Source organism: Eublepharis macularius, chromosome 8 (assembly GCF_028583425.1).
Source record: "Eublepharis macularius isolate TG4126 chromosome 8, MPM_Emac_v1.0, whole genome shotgun sequence".
Classification (NCBI taxonomy): Eukaryota; Metazoa; Chordata; class Lepidosauria; order Squamata; family Eublepharidae; genus Eublepharis; species Eublepharis macularius.
In genome coordinates this window covers 13,475,713-13,491,138 of record NC_072797.1, presented here as the reverse complement: position 1 = coordinate 13,491,138, position 15,426 = coordinate 13,475,713, and positions in this window count along the sequence as shown.

Sequence of the window (15,426 nt, the reverse complement as noted above, 5' to 3'; positions counted from 1 at the left end):
GGAATCTTCTCAAGTGGCTGTGGAAAGTTATAGATTCTCTAATGGGATATCTAGATCCTTATTGGCCCGTTTCAAAATATATCTTTCTCAAAGAGTCACAGTCACTGAAACACAACATATATGTGGCGGAGGAGTGGGGAATCAAACCCAGTTCTCCAGATTACAGTCCTGCACTCTTAACAACTACACCGAACTATAGAGACCAGGGAAAAATTTTCTTCTGCTCATTGATTTCTCAAGGGTGGGAGAGTGGGGGTGGGGGGCGAAGAATATCCCGCCAGGCCTGAGCAATTGAGAGACCTGGGGAAGTTTGATCTTCTTGAACCTGTACCATGTAGGGCTAGACTGAATCAGTGAAAATTTATCTCCCCTGCAATTTCTTGTGAGACCCCCCCAGCTTGCTATACCATACATGTGACACACGGTTGTTTTAGGTGGGCAATTGTGTTGGTCTGCAGTAGAACAGCAGAATTTGAGTCCAGTGACGCCTTAGAGACCAACAAAAATTTCAGGGTATAAACTTTCATGTGCTTTTGTATCTGAAGAAGGGAGCTGTGACTCTCCAAAGCTTCCACCCTGAAAATCTTGCTCTCTTCACTGCTACTGGACTCAAATCCTGCTGTTCTATGGCAGACCAACAGGGCTTTCCACCTAAAACAACCGTATGTCAAATCTGATCTGGAACTCTTCTTTACTGCCTCCTTGCATCAAAGCTATTATCTTCACCTCCCACAAAGGCAACTTCCCCTGCCGAAAAACTCTCACCTTCAAAACCGTGCACTCTATAATCCATTGGGAGAGCTGGTTTGCCAGCAAGGACTCTTCGGCAGGCCCTCCTGTTCCTCTATAATCTCCTTCAGACAGTCTCCCTGGCTCCTGGTTTATTACACAACGGCAGCCAAATTGTCCTTTTTGCTGTGCAAAACATCCAGGGAGCTGCCCCAAGCTTGGGCAGGAGCCGTGTCTTTAGCTGCCTCTCCCTGTCTCTTGCTGCCTGCCTGCACTTTGCCTCCTTGCAAGATAAAAGAAGGGTGAAGGTTGAGGACTTGGTTGGACTCCCCTCCTTTTCTATTCTGTCCATTTTGGTTTCTCCTTGGGTCAGCAGTTGCTCTCAATTATCCCTTTACTTGGTTCATTTTGTAGGCTGCTTATCTCCGACCCATCATTGGCTCAGTTCAGACGTAGAATCATAAAATCATAGGGTTGGAAGGGACCTCTAGGGTCATCTAGTCTAACCCCCTGCACAATGCAGGAAATTCACATATACCTCTTCCCCACACACCCACCCAGTGACCCTTCCTCCATGCCCAGAAGATGGCAAAACACTGTCAGGATCCCCAGCCAAACCGGCCTGGGGGAAATTGCTACCTGACCCCAAGGTGGTGATTGGCCTTATCCTTGGCATGTAAGAAAGGCCCCTGAAAACTAAGCACTGATGTTACCCTTCCTGCCCCCCCTCTCACGATCTGCCCGGGTTCACAGAATCAGCATTGCTGTCAGATGGCCATCTAGCCTCTGCTTAAAGACTTCCAAAGGAGAGTCCACCACCTCCCGAGGAAGCCTGTTTCACATGACACAAAAAAACCACAGTTTATTATGGTTGTCTGAATGCAAGCCACACCATCACCTGTGATTTGTTAGGGTCTGTCAAATGAGGACCTGGAGTTGGTTTATTAAACCCAGTTGGTTTATTAAACCCATATGTACAACACAGGTATCCTGGCACAGTCTGGGATTCTTCCTCAGCACTGCTCTTCCATGCTACAGAGAGGAGACAAGAAAACTGCATTTATCAGAGCAAACCAGGCTTTGAGCGACTTGTCTGTGAGCCAAACCCTGGTTTCACAAGCTAACCATGGTTAAACAAAACCGTAGTTTTGCATGATTCCTGAACAGAGTTGTTGTTAAAACTGCAGTATAATACTAACTCCTCTTGCATATATGTACTTAAGCACCACAGTAATACTTTGCTGTAGAGTCAACATGGTGTAGTGGTTAAAGTGTCAGACTAGGATACTGGGAGACCCAGGTTCGAATCTCCACTCTGCCATGGAAGCTTGCTGGGCAACCTTAGCCCAGTCACACAAACTCAGCCTAATTTGCTTTAAAGGTTTGAGGGAGGATAAAATGGAGACCAGTCACACACTCTCAGCCTAACCTGCCTTACAGGGTTGTTGTGAAGTTAAAATGGAGGAAAGGAGAATGATGTAAGCTGCATTAAGTCTCCATTGGGGAGAAAATCAGGGTATAAATGAAGTAAATAAAATAATAGCCAGCACCAGAGGGAGGGAGTTTCTGTGTCCAAAAATAAACAGGAATCTTGTAGCACAATAAAGACTAACAAGCTTTTTTATTCTACCACAAACTTTTGCGGACTACAGCCCACTTTGCCCAATTCATGTCATGGGTTCTCGCTGAGCCAACATATATACAAGAAGTTGAAGAAAAAGAATTATAAATAGCAGAGCCAAAGGGCTGTGAAATGCAGGAACTCTGGGAAATACATAATTATAGAAATGTGATGAAGAAAAGCGCTTAGACTATTTACAGTAGCAGTAATTGGTGATAACGTAATCGCCCTAGTTTTGCCAAACTAGTTGTGGCTAAGCCTCAAGACTCCGGTGGATTTTCACTGCAATAGACTAACACCCCTTTGGAATTGTTTCGGTGACCCAAGATGCTTCTACTTGCTCAATAACCGGAAAGCACCATATTCAGACAACCCTTTTCAATAGGGAAGAAGGAAAGAAGGGGTCTGTTTTGACCACCAAAAGGGCTATGTTTGGGATCATGGGACCTGGACAAAAGCCATGTGGAGTGGGAATTGCAACGAGGGGAACTGGCCAAAATTGAGCAAGAAAGCCGTCTGGATCCAATCCTTCCCCCCCCCCCGCAGATACTACTCGTGTGGTTCTGTAACTCTCCAGCATCTATAGTCCCATAGTAGGTCCACGTTTACATGAGCACAAAATACTACTTCTGTGGTTCTGTAACTCTCTAGAGTGTGTAGTCCCATAGTAGGTCCACATTCACATGAGCACAAAATACTACTCCTGTGGTTCTGTAACTCTCTAGCGTGTATAGTCCCATAGTAGGTCCATGTTCACATGAGCACAAAATACTACCCCTTGGTTCTGTAACTCTCCAGCATCTATAGTCCCATAGTAGGTCCACGTTCACATGAGCACAAAATACTACTCCTGTGGTTCTGTAACTCTCCAGCATCTATAGTCCCATAGTAGGTCCACGTTCACATGAGCACAAAATACTACCCCTTGGTTCTGTAACTCTCCAGCATCTATAGTCCCATAGTAGGTCCACGTTCACATGAGCACAAAATACTACTCCTGTGGTTCTGTAACTCTCTAGCGTGTATAGTCCCATAGTAGGTCCATGTTCACATGAGCACAAAATACTACCCCTTGGTTCTGTAACTCTCCAGCATCTATAGTCCCATAGTAGGTCCACGTTCACATGAGCACAAAATACTACTCCTGTGGTTCTGTAACTCTCTAGCGTGTATAGTCCCATAGTAGGTCCATGTTCACATGAGCACAAAATACTACCCCTTGGTTCTGTAACTCTCTAGCGTGTGTAGTCCCATAGTAGGTCCATGTTCACATGAGCACAAAATACTACTCCTGTGGTTCTGTAACTCTCTAGCGTGTATAGTCCCATAGTAGGTCCATGTTCACATGAGCACAAAATACTACCCCTTGGTTCTGTAACTCTCCAGCATCTATAGTCCCATAGTAGGTCCACGTTCACATGAGCACAAAATACTACTCCTGTGGTTCTGTAACTCTCTAGCGTGTATAGTCCCATAGTAGGTCCATGTTCACATGAGCACAAAATACTACCCCTTGGTTCTGTAACTCTCTAGCGTGTGTAGTCCCATAGTAGGTCCATGTTCACATGAGCACAAAATACTACTCCTGTGGTTCTGTAACTCTCTAGCGTGTATAGTCCCATAGTAGGTCCACGTTCACATGAGCACAAAATACTACTCCTGTGGTTCTGTAACTCTCTAGCGTGTGTAGTCCCATAGTAGGTCCATGTTCACATGAGCACAAAATACTACTCCTGTGGTTCTGTAACTCTCTAGCATGTGTAGTCCCATAGTAGGTCCACGTTCGCATGAGCACAAAATTGTTTGCCAATAAGACCACAAAAGTTTCTAGCTCCCCAAACTTTTTGTTAGTCCACCTGGCCCCACACACTTATATTTTGAAGGATCTCTGGTTACAGCGGTAGGATCTTTTTTTGCCGAAGGCCTTGGAGACCTCCCTAGGATTGCTGGATCTCCTGCTATGGAGAGAGACCTCCCGCTGACAGCCAAACCCTGCTGCCATTCCGTCAGTCAGAAGGGGAGAAATGCTGGTTTTACCACAGAGTTCCTGCTGAACCCTAGAACGACATGACACCACTTCTGCATTTGCCCCAGAAATGATGGCACACCATCAATGTGACGATACCCCTCCCATGCCCCAAACCCCAGTCTCCTACTGGGCCTTATGCCAATCAGAATGGACAATAATGAGCCAGATAGACCAATGCTTGTTGTGAGACATTTGTTAATTTTATTAACTGGCAGCCTGCATTTTAAAAAATCCTTGTCTGGTTTCCTGGAGGAGATTCTTAGTTGCCGCACATGACAAGAATTAGTGGGTATAAGTCTTATAGAAACAAGCACATGTCCCGTGTACAACTCAAGACAAGCTGGGTTGGAACACACACAATTGTTTTGTTTTTCATGGAGTGTATCATTCAAAGCTGGGATCAGGGCAACATTGCATCTACATTGACCCTCCACTACACCTATTCTCTTTTGTATGGGAAGCGGGTTCTAATTCTGAAAACGGAACACTCACTCTGGGTGGTTTTTTTAGAGGAGACTCGAGCCTTTGTCTGTGAGGGTCCCACTTCCCTAACAGCCAACATTTACAGTGCAATCCTAAATACAGTTATTCCAGTCTAAGCCCATTCATTTCAATGGGCTTAGACTGGAATAACTCTCCTTAGGATTCCCCTGTCCGTGTCCTGCACGAATAAAATGTGCAGAATTTTTAAATGCTGAACATACTAGAGAGCCTGTAGATCAAATTCATAAGAGCTTTTTTCAGAGGACGCGTTTCTCATTCTCATGAATTCTCATGGGCCAGCAATGGGAGTTTCCTAAGGCTCAAATTACTGCATTTTAAAAGATAATTTCTTTGCCATCTCTCCAGAGAACCTGCTGTGACCAATACTGAGAGGTCTTGGCCTTAGATATTTCATGTGTGAAGTAAGAAGTCAAAATGACATTTTTCCTCTTACCAATTTTAACGTATGTCACAAGATGAAGGTTGGTGCGAGATGGGAAAATTGGGTGGGGGGAGTGCTGCTTAAAGTAAGGGTTGTGTTGTCGTTTCCTAGTTAAGGCCAGCTGTGGGATAGGAAATTGTGGTTCTTCTATATCTCCTGAAACTCGGAGTGCTGCATGGAACATGCTTATGTATTACAGCCAGGTAGGTTTGCCAACCTCCAGACTACATGGATCAGTTCCCCTGGAGGAAATGGTTGATTTGGAGGATGGACTCTTTGGCAGGGGTCCCCAGCATGGTGCCCATGGGCATTTTTGTGCCTGCCAATACCTTTCCTGGTGCCCGCCAGGTCTTTTTAGGAAGTGGGTGGGGCTTTTGGCAAACATGGCTTCAGACAGGCCATTGGAGATTTGACTGGCTGTGCAGATGTCTTCAAAAAACCATTTCTTTGGCAAAAGCTGCTTCCACAGTGCAAGGATCTTCCCTGTGTGGCTGAAGGTAAGCTAGGGTTGCCAGCTCCAAGTTAGGAAATTCCTGGAGATCTGGGGGGTGAAACCTGGAGAAAGCGGGGTTTGAGGAGGGAAAGGACCTTGGGATGGCTTAATTCCATAGAGTTCACCCCCCAAAGTAGCCATTTTCTCCAGGTGAACTGATCTCTGTGGCCCGGAGACCAGTTGTAATTCCAGGAGATCTCCAGCCACTACCCGGAGGTTGGCAACCCTAAGGTAAGCTGTAGCAGGCATTTTGTGGCTGGCTCTGCCTCGTACAGCAGCCACTTTTTGGCAGCCATTTTGTCGCTGTGCCCACCACGCTGTCAGAATTCCAAATGTGCCCACAGGTTCAAGAAGGTTGGGGACCCCTGCTCTATGGCATTGTCCTCTGCGGAGGTCCCTCCCTCCCCAATCTCTGCCCTCTCCAAGCTCCACCTCCAGATCTCCAGGAATATCCCAACCCAGAGCTGAGAACGCTGCAGCCACATATTGGCTAGTGTTCATGAAATCATATCAGGGCGGGCCTTGACACTAGTGATCAGTACGCTCTTCCATTGGTTGGTACACATTTTAAAAATGTATTCATACTACTTTTTAAAAGAAAACTCTAAAGCTGCCTGACCATTATTCTTGCTGCCTCCAAGAGGATTCATCTAGCCGTTTACTGTCCACTCCGCCACCAATCTGTTCCTCTCAATTGCGGGGTGCATGGTTGTGAAGCATGGCCGTTTGCTTCTTTCCTGGGAAGTGGCAACATTTTTTAGTGTCGTGTAGTCGCTCCATGAGCGCCGCAGGTACATTCCTTCACATGTCTTTGTAAAAAACAAAACAGTATCTGCAGAGAGGATTGCAGTTCTGTCAGACATATTCCCTCTGCACTAAAGCTCTCCTCATTATAAAGAGATGGGGAAACCGTTGTCAGTTCTCTCTTGGCCCTGGGGCTCGCTACAGTGGCCGCCACATTATGAGGTCTTTCCCCCTCTTTTAAATAATCCAGAAAGTCCTTCTGGCTGCACAACAATATTCAAATACATTGTTGGGATTGTAAGCCTCAATACCTGGTACGAATTCCATCTCTGGACATCCATCTCCAAGATGGCACCCAGCACGTTCATTGCAAAATCCTCAAGAATTATGAATATATATATATATTCATCACCATCTGAGAGATTTTTGTTTGTTTATTTATTTAGATATATCCTACTTCCCCCCCACACACACACTTACAGTATTTGGTCTGCCTTCCTTCATTTCAACTCCACAACCACAAACTTGTGAGATAGGTTAGGCTGAGAGAGAGTAACTGGCCCAGCAAAGTTCCATGGCAGAGAGGAGATTCGAACCTGAGACTCTGAGATCCTAGTCCAACACTCTAACCAATACACATTGGTTCTCTCGTGTTTGTATTAAAAAAAATAGTGGTTTGGCAGTACTCGCAGAGCACAGGATGTTAATGACCTACTGACATGTTCCCTCAGACTGGGCCTAGAAGAAAAACGTTGATATGCAGAGAGCAGTTTTATTCCACAGAAAACAAAGGTTTGTTTTCCTCTCTCTGTTAATAGTTATTGATGTGCCAGTCTCGGGGAAGGTCATTGTCTATCGTCTTATTGGCGACGTTGCCAGGGAGTGTTTTGTAGGAGAAAGAGCCCAAAGGGGTAAACCAATCGGCCTCTTCCTCCACCCATTTCCAAGGAAGTCCAACCGCCATGCATGATAACAAAAAAACAGGATATTCCCATTTAAATGCTAAAGCCAAGCATAGTTAACAAGAGCTGTATTCACGTTGTCATATTTACCTTTTGGATTAAATGCCAAATGAAGCTCAGCACCCGCCCCCCTTCTTGTCTGTCGGCCTGCCTTCCCTCAGCGATATCTGGGAGACACTTGCCATAATCCTCCACTGAGGGCCTTCATTTGTGCAGCCATAAGGTCTAGCAAACTAATGGGCTATTTAATATTTAAATGAGAGCTGCAGAAAAATTGATGAGTATACCCAGCGAAGGTAGGGCGAGGGGAGGAGAGCTAAAAACAGCAGGATGCAGACTCACTTCCAAACCAGTTTCCAAGCCATTCCTTATTTTTTTTAATGATAACTCATAAAAATTGATAAATCCTACCTTCCAGGTGCCCTGACCTGGATAGCCCGGGTGGGGCTGATCTCATCAGATCTCATGAAGCTAAGCAGGGTCGGCTTTGGTTAGTAATTGGATGGGAGACCTCCAACGACGACCAGGGTTGCAGAGGTAGGCAATGGCAAACCACTTCGGTAAGTCTCTTGCCATGAAAACCCCACCAGGGGTCACCATAAGTCAGCTATGACTTGAGGGCACTCTCCTCCACCACCCTACAGGTATGAAAATACCTCAGGCGTCCTCTTGCTGGTTGGTAATGAGAAACAACCATGGTGCCAGCCTAGGACCTGGGAGATCCAGGTTCGAATCTTTGCTGCCATGGAACTTTGGTGCGTAGACCTGCCAACCTCCAGGAGACATGTGGAAATCTCTCAGAATTACAACTGATCTCCAGTTTCCCTGGAGGAAACAGATGCTTTGGAGGGTGGACTCTATGGCATTATAACCCATGGAGATCCCTTCTCTTCCCAAACCCTACCCTTCCCAAGGCCCACCTCAAATCGCCAGGATTTTCCCACCCTGGGGTTGGCAACCCTATCAGTTGGGCCAGTCATGCTCTCTCAGACTAACCTACATCACAGGGCGGTTGTGAAGATTAAGAAACAAGGAAGAGAGAATAATGCTGACAGCTGTTTTGGATCCCCATTGACAAAGTATGAATATATCAACAAAAAAATAGAGAGAGCCAAAGCCACCTGAAGCGTGTAGCAAGCTGCATTGATTTCAGTGGGAGAGATTTAAGCACTAGCTGGAGTCAAGGGCACTTAAAAGGCTTGGCTTCAGGAACTGGGTTGTGTCTGAAGTTTGTATCGAACACTGGTCCTCGCCTGAAAACTACTGCCCAGGTACGCAGCATGCTTCAACATACACACCCCATTCGTTTCAACAGGACACACGCTCAAATGAAGATATTTGTGGAAAGGCATCCAAAGATAGCATCAAAGCTACAATATCCAATTGGGTATCTGTAGAAGGGAGCATCGGCTCTTTAAATCTTTTTAGTCTCTAAAGTGCCGCTGGACTCAAATTATGCTATATCCAATCTCTATTGGATGGGGTGATTCTCTGCCCAGGTAACCCAAAGTGGACTGTCTAAACTGAGAAAACAATGCAATCCTAAACAGAGTTACACTCTTCTGCACCCAAGAGTTGCATCCTTCTATGGCTTAGGAAGCTGTAACTGCTTAGTAGTGTCCTGTAAGAGTCTCTCGTGACATCTGATATGTGAAGAACACGTGTTGGGAGATGCAATTTTAGTCAGGAAGGGTAGCTTAAAAAGACAGAGCCAGAGGCAGGGCAAAGGCTTTGCTATACACTGGAGCTGTGTGAAGGGGCTGTGAAATGCCAGAAGGGGAAACTTCAGCCTATTATAACCTTTTCAGGTCCAAACCTGGCTCTGGAAGACAGCTCCAGCCCATTTCCCTTCCTCACTACCCTCTGGTTGCGATCCCACACAGTTTTAGACTGGAGAGGTGAAACTGACAGAGCCTTCCAGGAGGCAAAGATGAAATTGACAAACTCTCTTGGGAGTGATCTCCGCTGGCTCTGTCTTTTTAAACTACGCTTCCCAGCTAACATTGCATCTCCCTACACTTGGCAAACGCGCTGAGACCTCACAGTTTTTCTAGTGCATATTCAGTTCCAAAGGGTGGAAAAACTGTATTTTTGAAGAGTACAATGTGGTGGAACCATAGTGCTCCCCCCCATTTTTATTTTCTATGTAATACATCATGGTTATCTAAACAACAACATTGTGCCCTGGAGTTTTAAAGAGATAGACATGCTGAAGTGCAAAGAACAGAGGTAGATACCTCCAGCCTCAGGGAAAGAACTCTCCACCTTTGAGCTTGATGATTGCCTGAACCCGAACCACATCACAAGAACCGTGCCTAAAAGTTGGAGGCAAGTCATGATGATTATGTTATAGTTTATTTTCAACATCTGTACACCAATTCCTGCTCCCCCAGGCCTGATTTCCCCCAAGCAGCAGCCAGCAACACGCACACACACAAAATCTGACCTTTTTCTCGATCCCTTAAAGTTAGGCACCTTTAAGTCCTGTTAGTTCCAGCGAGAGAGATTAATACATGCTTTATTTTGAAATAGTATCCCTTATTTAGAAGTTACGTACAATCTGTGTTCAGGGCCTGCTTGATTTTTCTTTATGAATGTGCTGAATCATTAAATTCTAGCTACTGATTGTGTTAACTTGCACTGTGTAATCCGGCTTCGGTCTCAGTGAAAAAGACGGACTATAAATAAAAATAAATTTTAAAATATCGATGCATGTACAAATGGCTAAATAATACGAACAGCACATTTATCCAAGTACTAGTCCCTGGTTTCATTTCTGAATGACCGCACATTGTCTCTTTCTTACAAACAGATGTATGGATCTACATGTAGGATGTATGTAACTGTATCATGTGAATAGGGATACTGGTGCTTTGTAGACCTGGAGGAGTTAGCCGTGCTAGTCTGTAGTAGCAAAATAGTAAAGAGTCCAGTAGCACCTTTAAGACTAACCAACTTTATTGTAGCATAAGCTTTTGAGAGCCGCAGCTCTCTTCGTCAGATGCATCCCACGAAGAGAGCTGTGGCCCTCGGAAGCTTATGCTACAATAAAGTTGGTTAGTCTTAAAGGTGCTACTGGACCCTTTACTATTTTGGTGCTTTGTACTAACTGAATAATGCCCTGTATTAATATTTTTAATATTCTCCACCCACCGTTCAGGGAGCTCAGATCAACAGATGATGAGGATCCCAAGAGATCTCTCATTTAGACTTTGACCAGATCCACTATGTTTTCTTTAAACTTTCCTCCCCTGATTTCCCTGGAAGCAGGGACAGATGGGAAATAGCTAGCTAGCTAGCAAGTTCCTAAACATATGGGGAGGGGGAAAATGGTGTTTGAATGATTCAAGCAGGGGAGCCATACAGGGGAAATCGTCTTTGAGTATCTTAATGATGTCAGGATTCGAAAGAGTTTTTGGATTATAACTTTGGCATACGTGTGTTTGTGTGCCTTTGCTCTGTCACACCCTGGTGCCCTTAGAAAGACAATTAGTTTAACAGTGCCCTGGCTCCAACTGTCTGCCAACTGCTGAATTGCATTGCAAATTAACCTGAGTTTATCACTGGCCATTAACTCTTCAAAGGCAGCGGTGGAACAAGATTTCCAGCAACCCCTTGAAAGCGCTGTCTGGAAATTCCGGTTTGCACAAACTGGTGGCTCCTTTCTCCCCCTCCCTCCTCCTTATTGAAGGTCTCTCCGGGTTTGTCTGGTTCTCTGCCATGATGGTCCCATTGAATAATAAATACGGATGCTTTTGCACAGACTGTATGGCAGCTGCAAATGATTTTTTTTTTAATTTGGGAATTGCTGTGACTAAAATGCTTTAATCTGTAATGCTTCAGAGAGCTTTCAGCATTAAAAAAATGTAATGCATGTAGAAACAGGTGTATCTGAGCTAAGCCGGATGTCTGTATCAGATAAAGAGAGGGAAAGTAACTCGGCTCGCTTATCTAGGTCATCGAACCATCAGCCATCATCCTGATGAAAAAGAATGGTTTGCGTAGTTGAATGAGCTCCAATACTGTAAGAAGGAAGTGGTTCAGAAGAACTCTGGTCACACTTAAGGTGCACAGTCGAGAATCGCTCAGCAATGCCTCCAGACCGATAGGTTGATTCACACATTACTGAACCCCATACGGATATTCAACAAATAGTGTTTCGCTGGGCTGTTCCAGGTTGTGAAAATAGTATTGGGGAAGACTTAAGCCTCTTCCCTGCTAGGATTGCCTGGGCCTGGCAACAGCTGGAATTTTGGGGGGGGGCAAGGCATGGGGAAAGCAATGTTATGCAATGTGTCAATGTTGCTTCTGGGTGAAGACCTGGAAGTGACATCACCAAGTCAAGTGACATTCTAGGACTGGAGCAATTCTCGATGCAGTTGTGTCACTTCCAGCCAGGTCTCCAGCCACTTCCAGTCACTTCCAGCTGGAAGTTACAATGCATTGTGTGATATTGCATCGTCCCCCCACCATTTCCCATCTGCCATGCCATTGAGCAAGGATAGGAAACAAGGAGTGCCAGTAGATGCTTGCTCACCAATAGCAGGCAATGGCAGCCGTACTCTCTGCAAACCACAGCCTCGATCCTAATCTGCCCCTCCCCATACACCTGTATTCCAAGTGCACATCCGATCCAGGTACAGCATTCCAGGTACACATCCGATCCAGAGTCCTCATAATGATAGCAGGGCTGTCCACCCCATGTCCTTTGCAACGTGATTCAGCCCTCCTTTGAGGGCACCTCCTTCAAGATCTAGTTCTCCCAGATCCAAATAACACCCTTGCTAATTTTGTAGTGATTTCCACAGGTTTGGATACCACTTTTCTTGTCAAGGACTAGATTTTTCCATTCAAAGCAGGATACTTTAAAAAAAAAGGAAAAAAAAGAAATACTAGAGAACAAGAAACCCTAACAAGATTTGGCGAAACATCTTTTTTTAAAAAATACACCGAATAAGAAAATAATCCGATACCCGTACAGTTTAAGGGTCGTGGCTTTGCAAAAGAGAAGCTAAAAATTATTTTTGCCTGTAGGATAATTGCCAAAGGACTTCAGAAAAACAGAAATGACTTAGGATGCTTAAAAGGTAGGAAGGGTTACGTCAGTGCTTAGTTCTCGTGGCCCTTCTTACAAGCCTGGGGTAATGCCAATCGCCACTTTGAGGTCAGAAATCAATTTTCTCCAGACCATTTCGGCCAAGGATCCTGGAGGTTTTTTTCTATCTGCTGGGCATGGAGCAGGGGCGCTGGGGTGTGTGTGTAGATTTCCTGCATTGGACGGAGGGCTGGACTAGATGACTCTGGAGGTACCTTCCAGCTCTATGATTCTATGAAAAGATGAGGCTTCCAGTCTGCTAAGCATCTAGGAGATAATCCCACAATTTGGGAACCACAATTTAGAAGGCTGAGTTTCAGATACCTTCAACAATCAATCAAAGGGTTTATTAAGGTCACAAGACCAGCTAAGTAAAATACAGATAAAAAGAACAGTTTTTAAATACTTAAAATGGGTAAATACATAAAAGATAATCACAGTAAAAACTCACTCACTTCGTTAATTCACTTCCAAGCAATTGACGTTTCCTTCGTCAAATGATACTGCTTTCTGAGTGCTGTCACACAAAATTTTGCAACTGCATAAGAAACCGTTCTCTGGCTATCCTCTAAAAGATATACCTGAAGGGTTTCGGGACTAAAATCCATGTAATGATACCTTCAATGAAGAAACTTCATGGAATGGCCTCATCACACCAGAGAGTTTCCTAAAGTATGCAAGGGCCCATGGAAATGGCTGGAGAAGTCATTGCCTTCACTCAGCCCAGAAACTGACAGCCTGTGCTGGCCAGTTAAAATGGACACAGCACCTGCCCTCACAAATGTGTAGTGCTTCCTGAAACAACTAAGAAGCAAGGAAACTTTGTATTCTCCTCCTTACAAGGTGATCATAGGATACCAGAAACAAAATCTGGACGATTACACATACAGCTAACATGTGCTTAGCAGATAAGATTGTCGCCAGGTTGCAACCTGGAGACTGTACCTTTATCTTTAAAAGTACTGATGCAATAGGAGACGTGAAATTTCTCCTGGGGAGAAAGTGAAATGCAACATTTAGTCTTATTAGGCAGATAATAAAGGCACAGGAAAACTGCCAGACAGGGAAAAAAAGTTGGTTGGGAGCTAATCCTATTAAAAAATCTGCAGGATGCAGGCTTTCTTCGATTCTGGTACCAGCCTTTAAAACATCTTACGTCCTTGTGACCAGAACAATCTTGAATTTTCTCCACGAATCGACCTCTGCACTATCTCCGTGTTGCCTGGGTGTGACTTTATTTCCACCTCTGTTTTTTTCCCTGGGTGTTTCACTTCTTTATAAATCATAACTGGATTTGTTTACAGCACCATAGCACTGAAGGATTCGATCCTAATGGATCCTAGGCCTCCCTGATCCTGAACTATTGCCTGGTTAATGTATAAAGGAATATTAAAAGTAGCTTGTAAGGTGCCTGGGCAACCATTTATTCCAGGGATGTATGATATTAATGTGGCACCAGATGGCCCAGCTAGACACCTAAATAAATGCAATGCGCTTATTTAATTTGCATTAGGCAGTCACACTGGCTCCCCAGACTTAAAACAATGTTTATTTTTCTTTAAAAAGCTTTAAAAACTGGCAAACCATAGAAATCTCAATTGAGTTCTATGGCCAAAGGCCACAGAAGAGTGGACCGGTAAGTTTCCAAAGACATGGAGTTTCTACCAAGAAGGCTCTGCTAAATAAGAACATAAGAGAAGCCATGTTGGATCAGGCCAATGGCCCATCCAGTCCAACACTCTGTGTCACACAGTGGCCAAAAAACTCAGATGTCCTCAGGAGGTCTGCCAGTGGGGAAGGGACACTAGAAGCCCTCCCACTGATTACTGCCCCCCCAAACACCAAGAATACAGAGCATCACTGCCCTAGACAGTGAGTTCCATCTATACCTTGTGGCTAATAGCCACTGATGGACCTCTGCTCCATATGTTTACCCAGGGATTTTTTTCTGGGAAAAGAGGTGGTGGAACTCAGGACTGCACAATGACGTCACTTTGGGTCAACTGGAACAAGGGGGGAGTTTTTTAAAGTTTAAATCGCCCTCGGCGAAAATGGTCATATGGCTGGTGGCCCCGCCCCCTGATCTCCAGATAGAGGGGAATTTAGATTGCCCTCCATACCGCAAGGTGCGGAGGGCAATCTAAACTCCCCTCTGTCTGGAGATCAGGGGGCGGGGCCACTGGCCATGTGACCATTTTCAAGAGGTGCCAGAACTCCGTTCCACCGCGTTCCATCTGAAAAAAAGCCGTGTTTATCCAATCCCCTCTTGAAGCTTTCTATGCTTGAAGCTGCCCCACTCCAAAAGCTAGTGGATGTTCAGATGTCAGAAGGGGCTTCCAAAGACATACAGGCCCAAACCATGCAGGTTTTTTAATTTGTCAAAACCAGTATTGTGAATTGTGCCCGGAAACCGTATTATGAGACCTTGCCTCTATTCCCACCTTTCCACGTGGTGCAAAGCAAACATGCTTCGATCCTGTCTTAACAATGTCCCGAACAAGTAACCACAAATAGCCACATAAGATGTGTACACGTTGCTGATGTTCATAAAACAATTGTTGTTATTGTTTTGTCGAAGGCTTTCACGGCCGGAGAATGATGGTTGTTGTGGGTTTTCCGGGCTGTATTGCCGTGGTCTTGGCATTGTAGTTGCTGACGTTTCGCCAGCAGCAGTGGCTGGCATCTTCAGAGGTGCAGCACCAAAAGACAGAGATCTTCAGAGTGGGTGACACTGAGAGATCTCTGTCTTTTGGTGCTACACCTCTGAAGATGCCAGCCACAGCTGCTGGCGAAACGTCAGCAACTACAATGCCAAGACCACGGCAATA